The 9,461-nt window shown below is 40.5% G+C and overlaps 1 pseudogene across 1 annotated transcript; it reads left to right on the top strand.

Annotated features, from left to right (window-relative positions):
* The first annotated feature begins 4,262 nt into the window (after nt 1-4,262).
* On the top strand, nt 4,263-5,718 carry LOC311026673 (claudin-20 pseudogene; annotated as a pseudogene). Its single transcript, XR_014599343.1, has 2 exons — nt 4,263-4,399; nt 4,732-5,718. The product of XR_014599343.1 is annotated as a claudin-20 pseudogene (transcript).
* Nucleotides 5,719-9,461: the final 3,743 nt, after the last annotated feature.

Here is a 9,461-nt window from a genome sequence, read left to right as displayed (position 1 = left end):
TGTCAAACAGCTTCATTAAAAATGTATTTATAATTTTATTTTTCAATTATTAAATATGAATTAATATGAATTATTTAAATTATTTATAGATCACATTTAAAAACAACAGTTGATCAAAGTGCTGTGCCGATCATCTCAATGGACAAAGACATAAAAACTAAAAGCACAGTAAAATAACATAAGACCATAAATGCAAAAAATACAACAATACAACTATAAAAACATAAAAGCAAAGCCTTAATAGTTAAAAAATAAATGCGTTTTAAGAATGGATTTAATAGTAGGCAGTGTACGTGATGTGATTATTAACAATACAAAAAACAACAAACCCAAAATAAAAAAAAATAAAAAAATATTTCACAAAACAAACACAATTGGATATATCAAAAAATAAATGAAAGATTAAACAAACCGAAAAAATGACACAAATAAATTTAACACAGAATGAATGATTAAGCAAACCAAAAAGAAAGAATAAAAAAGTAAAAGCAAAATTAAACCAAAATAACATCAAAAGCATCAAAACAAACCTCCTTTCCACCAAATGTCATTAAATAAATACAAAAAATCAAACAGAAACCAAACATAAAAATAAACAGAATGCACCTCTGAGCCACATGGTGATACAGATATAAATGTTCTCCGTTTGTCCTCTGCAGCAGCGGACGCCTGCAGGCGTCGAATCAAACCTCCAGAGTCGGCTTGTAATAGACGTTTCACATCAGCAGCTGGATGTTAATACAAAGTGCTCAGTATGTGGAACAAACGTCTGACCAACATGAGTTATAATACACAAGACATAAAACACGCCACTGCTTTACAGTTTTTCTCAATTGTTTACACACAAATACTGGTACTTGAGACACAATGACCACAACATGTAACTCATGCACCAACACCCTGAACTAACTCTGCTAAACTGCAAGCACAATTCCTGCTTTACACTCAAATTGCAGTTTTAAAACACACTTTTTTCAAAACACTACACACAATTCTCTGCATTTGGCACAATTTTCATGAAGAAAATCTCTTGTTTTCACAAGGAACACACTGCTATTCAAAATTCTAAAGTTAATTTCCCTACTATGCACACTGACTCATCACATGGGAAAACACCTGCAACACAGTTCTACAATTTGCAATTAGAGCATTAGCATAAAAGTGCAACAGGTGAGCTCTTCTGTTTTGGAGCAATGGATGCCAACATTGTCAACAGAGGCAGAGCCAGAGGAGTGAGAGTACGAGGAGGAGCCTAGCATGGATTTGCCATGCTAGGCGATATTTCCCCCGCTGCTCGGCCATCGCTTGCATTGCCTGTGATGTGGATGAGGTGCTGTGGCCAGACCGAAACAGAAGAGAGGATGCGGGATAGTTGTTGTTGTTTTTTTGTTTTTTTTGTAACTATATACAGTAAATTCTTCTGGTTTTGTATGTAGACCACTGTATATGCAACTTTGTGTTGGTTTGGATGAACACTGTGTACATTACAGTATTCTTGTGGGAAAAATAAAATATATAAAAACAATATTCAAAAATATTTTACAACACATTTATGTATGTACTGTCTGTAGTGAGTGTAACACTGAACAAAAAAAGGCCTAAGTCATTATGGTAAATGGAGAAGAAGTGTTCATCGTGTTTTACATTGAGCACATCAGTGTTCAACTGGTTCTTATAAATGTCTATTCATATGATGGTTTGTGTGTGTCATTTGACAACAAAATACCATTTTGAGAAGGAATAACATTGATTTGAATGTAAAGTTTCATTTTGCAGGAGAATTGAGGGGTTTTGCCCATTGTGTGTGTGTTTTTTTTATTTGTGTGTAGATTTCTGAGAGTATGAGGCATGCTTTCAGAAAATGTGTGTAAACGATCGAGAAAAACTGTAATATACACCTGTCCCTGCAGATTAGAACTGGAATGATTACAGATTCTATAGGTGATTGTTGTTTCCAATCAGCTATCAAGCAACAAACAGCTTCTCTAATATCAGTTTTTCTATTTTCTGAAAATGTATAGACCAAAACTTCATCAAAAATGTATCAACAGAATAGATTAAATATAATTCTCAGAGCTGAGGATTTCCAAATCCATCAGACTTTACGTTGATTACTTCTAAGTAGCCGTCGTTTACTTAATAAAAATCAACCTCCATCCCAGAGCAGATTAATTCTTCTTTCAAAGGGACATTTGTTATTATTGTCATGATGCAGTAAAGAGCAGTGAGGGCTGCTGGGAAAACTCTCCCTGTTGGTGCATTCAAGGACACTCTGACATTTGAGGTTTAAGGAAGGGGTTTCTGAAACAAGGTATTAAATGGGCTTGTAGAAGTCAGGATAGGGCTGTAACAGATTAATAGTGATTTCTGCAATCATATCGTAATTTTAGCTGCCCTCATTTAGTGTTGTGAATTATTTTTCCTATTTTTTCTTAAATGGGTGAAGTATGTTTAAATATGAGGATTTTTTTTGTTTAGTTTTTATGTTGAGTATCTTTTAAAACTGAAAGTGTGCATTTTATTTAAAAATCATAACAAGCTTCAAAACAGAAAATCAATGAAAGATTAAACAAAAATGAAAGAAAAGACAAACAAATAAATAAAGAATGATATTTTCCATAAAATGACACAAAGCCTGAACAAAATTTTTTAAATTAAGCAAATCAAAAATAAAGCTTTTACAAAAGAAAACCAAAAATAGATTTTATTTGAAACATATTTTTACGTGGGAGATTTCAAACGACTGTAACATTAAGAAAAGAAAGTACTGCTTACTATCAATAATTGTCTTACAGAAAAATCTCACCAATCAGTTCAAAACATTTTGAAGTATATTGACCTTTTTATTTGTATCAATGTGCCACCAGAATAATTACTTTAACAATGAGCAATTGAAAAACAGATGCAAAATCATATCGTTTTTTAAAGATAGCATCCATCCCATCTGAGCTCTTGCTGCTGCTTGTGGGCTGAATGAAGCTGCTTTTAAATGCTAATTACATTAATTATTTTACAATTGTTTCTTTCAGAGTCAATCAAATTATTTATTAATTGAAAAGGTCTGTCATTTATTCTGGTAGCATTCTCCATACTTAATGTGTGATTTCTGTAATTTTAGGAAGTGAAGCATTTCATTCTTCATCTAAATATAAGACCTTTAATATCCTGGAAATCTGTTTGTTTTCATTTGTCATGTCCACACTAAAGTATACTATACATACTAACTATCCTGCTTCTCTTTAAGGGTCCACAAGCAGGAACAAAAAGTGTTGTTTTGACCACAGTACAGAACTCCACTAGAAATCTGCCAGATTAACGCTCCAGTTCCAACTCAGTGCTGTGCGTCTCTGGTGGGAAAACCCAGTCGTCTTCACTGTGCTCTTATTTGTTCTGAGTTACTGCATCAATACGACAACGTTAATTAAGCATTGTTGATGGCTGACATGATTCTCACAGGGACTTTAATGTGGTATTTTCCCACAGGGTGGCTGGTTGAGAAAACCTGTTTTTTGTTGTTTGCAGTGTGGTGGAAGCGGCTGGTGTGTGAGGCTGATAACACTGGAGGATTATGGTAATAACAGGCTGCCACTGACTGACTGCTGGGTCCCATCGCAGCCCAAACGGGTGGGCGGGCTGCTTATCACCACGATGCAGTGGGCGATCCTTCACACAGTCACATGATGGGTGACACCTTGATTCACACTGCAGCTGGACAAAGAACAGCTCAGCGGTTTTTATCACTAAACCAAGATGAAAATGACGACCGGATGGTGCATGTTGATTGTTTTAAAACCACAATCGTATGAACCGTGAGCGTTTTTCTAACTGAAGGACTCTAACCGGCAGATATTATCAGTAATGAGCTTTTACCTTCATTTTTAGGAGGTGGTACCGCATTTGCCAAGCGTTCGTAAAACTCTTTCTGTGACATCTCTCAAAAAAGAGAGAGGACAAAAAAAAATCTAACTGGTATCATCCAAAGAAAACCATCAAAAACAGGGTTTTGTGTAGTCAACGGCGACAAAGAGAACCATTTGTGCGGCGTTGCGTGGCTCTGTTGTACCCCGCCATCAACTCATCAGATAAGAACGCTGCTCTGCGGCTCCTTCAGAAGAGCCAGTGACCTTCAGGTAAGGAACAAAAACCTGGTTCCTGAAGCAGACTTTGTTCGTACGAAGGTTTCTTCCATTCAGAGTGAGCTTGCAGGGGGAAAAAACAAAAGAACGGACGCTTGGTGCATCTTTTCCACGATGCAGGATGAAATTGTATGTACAGTTGCCAAGGAGACAGCGGGCTGAGGGGTAGTTAGAGGCTGTTAACCCACACACCCTGTGCTTTCATTCACTCTGCTTCGTCCTCAGAAATCACTTGAGGAAACGCTACCAAAGACACAAGACAGGTAAGACCCCGGCTCTCAGAATCTTCACTCGAAAAGATAATTTCTCTCTCGTTGAAATGGAGAGATCACGGTTGAATAAATAACTTCACTCTGACAGCCTTTAGTTTTTCCTGCAGCTCAGAAAGAGTATGCCCAAGAGACTGCAGCTTTAAATGGACATAATTGAGTGTCAATGATCACCACATCAGCTGCAGAGTAACTAATGCAGGCAATCAGCGAGCTCACTCATGCTCGCCCCCCTAAACAAGAAACACATTCCCATCAGCAGCCTCAGCTGTGCGTCCGTCACACTCCCACGCTCACTTCAATTCTCATTTCTCTCCTGGTTGCAGCTCAACCCGTGCTGAGGAAATTATCTGCTGCCCCAGGACGCCATCGGGGACTGGCGCTGGACCATGCTGTCCGCTGCCATTCAGATCCTGGCGTTCGCCCTTGCGCTCCTGGGCGTCCTTGGCACCACCGTGGCCACCCTGCTACCCAACTGGAAGGTTAGCGACAATGTCTGGTCCAGCATCATGACCCCCATCTCACAGATGCAGGGCTTGTGGATGGACTGCGTCTGGTACAGCTCCGGCGTCTTCAGCTGCACCATGAAGAACTCGATGCTGTCGCTGCCGGCGTATCTGCAGACCACGCGGGCTGCCATGGTTCTGTCCTGCATGGTGGCATTGTTAGGACTCTGCCTCGCCTCCCTGGGGCTTAAATGTACCCGCTGGGGGGGCAGTCCCCGAGCGAAGGGGCACACAGCCATCGCTGCAGGGGGTTGCTTCATACTGGCCAGCTTCCTCTGCCTGGTCCCCGCGTCCTGGTTCACCCACGAAGTCATCACCGCCTTCCTGACCACAGACGTGCCAGACAACAGTAAATATCAGCCCGGAGGAGCTCTGTGCGTGACGTTTATCTCGGCTGGCTTCCTCCTGGCTGGAGGGGTCATTTTTTGTTTGTCCTGTCCGGGAAGAAGAACCGGACGCTCGGACTTTGTTTCCTCTGCTGACCCCGACAGACTAGAGCCATACCGAGGTGATCAGTGGAGACGAGAGCTGCACAGTGAGCCAAAAAACAGGCAAAGCAAGACAGTTCAGCTGCAGTTGAACAAAGTGAACCAGCACAAAACTCAGGAGAAACTGAAGCAGGATCAGGTCTACACGTCTCCCTCCAAACTCCCTCCAAAAGACATCAAGGACAGCTACAGCCTCCAGGAGTATGTTTAATCCTCACAGCTGAGCGGTGAAATGTGGAGTTTGCAGTCGAGGCATTCTGGTTGATAGTGAGGGGGAGGTGTGTTCGAAGGGCGAATAATTACCGAATGTTGGAAATGATAGATTGTGAATTCAGCCGAATGAAAGGCGGAGAGCAGGAGGAAAAGAGCTTAAAAAACTGCACAGGCACCAAACACTGTAAATCCTTTAAAAACTGCTGTAGCATTCCCATACCAAAGGTCTAGAAAAAAAAAGAGGTGCACCTGCTGATAATTTTTTTTTTATAAGTCTGAGATTTGCCTGAAATTGCAAAGCATCATTTCTGCCATCTCAAACAGGGCCGGTCCAAAGCTTTCTGAGGCCATGAGAAGGATTTAACCACCCAAATCAAATAAAAAACAAAACTTTGCCAAATTTAAACCTGTGAAAAAAATACCTGTATTGAAGAGATTTGTTATTTTATTATATATATTATATTTATTAAAAAAATACACGTTGGAAGTACAAAAAGTAAATAGACCTTCTGATATGTTTGTCGTTTTAGGGCTCTGGAAACTGAAACATTTTCAAAAACTCCAAAAATAGTTTTGAGCATGGAGGGAGCATTTGAGTTCATGCACTAACTGGTGCCATTACTGTAAACTGTTAATTCCATTTAATGAAAAGGCGACAGGATTTACAGTAGAAAAATATTCACCAGCTAGGATATTTAAATCTTCATTTGCCAGGTGTGTAAATGTTATGTACCCAACTACACTGACAAAAGTAATGTTAGCTTGCATAAAAGAGGCGGACAATACATCGAAAGTTACACTTGATCAAAGTGTAATGTAAAATTATGCTTTTTTCATTTGTACAACAATAAAATATACCTAAAATAACCAAAACCGCAGCTAATGTCATACCAAATGATTTTCTTTATAGAGCTATTTTCTGTTAGTAAACGTGAGATATTGTTGAGGGTGGAGCATGTGTGGAGGCAGAATAGTACTCTCCACCCTTTAGTTCACACTGGCTATCAAGTTTTGTTAGCTTCTTTTTTTATAATAGCTTTTATACACACTGCTTCTTGAGAAAGTTAAAGGTTGAGGAGGTGATTCTATTCAGAAACACTTTCTGTTATATTACTTGAAATCCTCATAAACTACCGATAGCAATGAAGAAATGAAATGCTCTGACATAAAATAATTGGACTGTCTGACAAGTAGTGTAGACCCAGTACTGCTGCTGGCCCCCTGCTAGGCTCATTTTCTTTAGCCACTGTAATGTTAGCATGGAAGCATGGTGAAATAAACAAGGTAGCTAGGAAAACACTTAAGTTTCATTTTAAATTCATATAAAAGCACATTTCTAAAGCCAGACAAGTGACAACGTTGTTCTGATTGTTTTCTTTAGCATTAAAGTACGGCAGAATAATGCCTTCTCATGTTTGCCTCCAGTGTTCAAATGTGACTTTCTTGATCGTATGCGTCATTCATGGCACAATTCAAATAGGATCAAAACATATTTGTCTTTCGCCGTTGACTACTGCACATATTTATTCTAAAATTAGGTCCCACGAAAAACACACGAAACACCATGACTTCGCCTCTGCAAAGCTGTCACAAGGATGTATGTAGATGTGTAAAAATGAAAAAAACATTATGAAACAGAAAAGTTTCTTCCTTTCTAAAAATGCTCTGCAAGACTTCTGTACAGTGCTGCTGAGCAGTGCAACAACAGTGTTAACAAAAAACAGAGAAGCCCAAGAACAGATGATGTTTGGTTTATGGCTGCTCGATATCTTGTTTCAGCATCGGCATTGCGATGTGCAAATGTGCAGTAGTCTATTGAGTGAGGAAAACTCCCCTGATTTCCACGTACATGACTAGTGATTCATGAGCTACAGTCTAGGTCAGCCTCCCAGTTTCATGATGAACTCCATATATTTTTACATATATTTTGACATATATTTTGTGTGGGAAGTGCAATGTCAGTTTTATCGTTATCGTGCAGCCCTCGTTGCCCTTGACCGCTGCTGCCTGAAGCAATGAAATATTTTTCACATAGGAGTCGAACATTAAAATGAGTCCAGATCCAAAGCGTCAAAGCGATGGCTCCACTCCGTCTTTTCTCAGCAGTTTGGGGTGCAGAGACGCATGGAGAGAGGTAATGATGCTCTTTGGTTTTTCCCATTATCTTCTCGCTACGGTTGGATGCACACACACCCCCCTCCACCACCCTCCTCCAGCTGTATGAAGAGGACATCCAGTCATCTGCAGGTTGTAACAGAAAGCCTGACGGAGAGCTGACAGTCCACAGTGGAGGTGGGCGGTTGTCCTCTAACCTGAGGTGATTTGTCATTCAAACTTGCTTCTTGGGAGAAAAAAGGAACAAAACCGCTGAGGTGAACGCCCACACTGCCTCTCAGGAAAAGCTTCCAACCTGCTTTAAAATTGCAAACCTGCAGCAACATTTTACTGTCAAACCAGATAGTGATGCATTCATGAAAATAACATTTTTGAAATCAAAGAATGACATGAGCCAAAAAAAAAAAAAAAAAATGCAATTTAAAAAAACATTTTTTTGGTTCTGTCGTTGCAGCTGAAATAACAGTTTAGTCTAGTGCAGGTGAGAGTTGGCAATGAAATACCAGTAGACATAATATCCAAATCTGAAGATCTTTTAATGCTGCAGGATGAGCCATTCCCCAGTGCGACGCAGGAATGACTGAAGAGTCACTGTTTCTGTTGGCACTTATAATGCAGTTGAATCTACATATAGGTCTGACATCCTGCAGCCCCCGTTCCAGGTGTCCCCAGATGTTGTGTTTGATCAAAGGGTCATTGTCTTATCCTGCATCAATGGGCTTGTCTGGCGACGCCCCTGGTGACAAATGGTCCTGCAATACGCATTGAGGACAGACAGCCATTTGCCCACAGAAATACATGATTAAATAGGAATTTCCCTCACATTCCTCCCTTTTGATTAATTTGTAAATCAAACAATTAAATCAACAATCAATAGGTACTGTCATAAAAGGATCACATTGGGGTTACAGGAATCTAAATCGTTACTAATATAAGATTTGTATTACGTGTTATACAATTTTATTTCTTTCGGTCAGGTGATACGATTGTTCAATGATCGGGATCCTGTTTTCTTCCTCTTCAAGAGTGTTCCTTCTTATCCCAAGCCGTGGTGCAGAGCTGAACGTACTGCTCAACTATCCTTCCTGCTTCGTCGGTGTTGTTATGCACATTGGAGCACAAATGCCGGTCTGCAGAAGTGTACAGAGCACCATCAAGACGGGTGGAAAACTGGACCACCACTGTTCCCCACGGACCAAATTGGTCACACAGCCATTGTTGTCCGTCGGCATCACAGCAGTCGCTCCTGTGGTTTTTTGCTGGGTCTTCTTCTTCTCGTCCTCGTAGGGTTGCAGGTCTGTTCCCCCCGTCCAGATCTCTACCTTGAGTGGTGGCTCCTTCCTGCAGTGGCTGGTGTGGACCCACGTGGCTCTCTCTGCTATCTTCACAGCCGTGTTGGTTATCAGGAGTACCAGAAATGGTCCTGTCCAGCGGGGTCTTCTCCAATGACGTCTCTTGCAGTCATTTATCACCACCCAGTCTCCAGGCTGTGGTGAATGCAATGGTCCTTGCAATGGGGTTGGTAGAGCTGCTCTGACCTGTGTGTGGATAGACTTTAACGAGTTGGAGAGCTTAATGCAGTAATCCAGCATAGCATAAATTGGCTGGATTCCTTGTCTTCTCCCGACATGGGTCGGAGGCACACTAAGCACTTTGGGAAGAGAAAACTTTAGAGCAAAATGTTTGTGAGTGGTTAGAGAAGTCCCGTGTACACTAGGAACTGTCAGCTGTTTC

Source organism: Eutrigla gurnardus (assembly GCF_963514095.1).
Source record: "Eutrigla gurnardus genome assembly, chromosome: 16".
Taxonomy (NCBI): Eukaryota; Metazoa; Chordata; class Actinopteri; order Perciformes; family Triglidae; genus Eutrigla; species Eutrigla gurnardus.
This window is presented reverse-complemented; position numbering and strand designations above follow the sequence as displayed.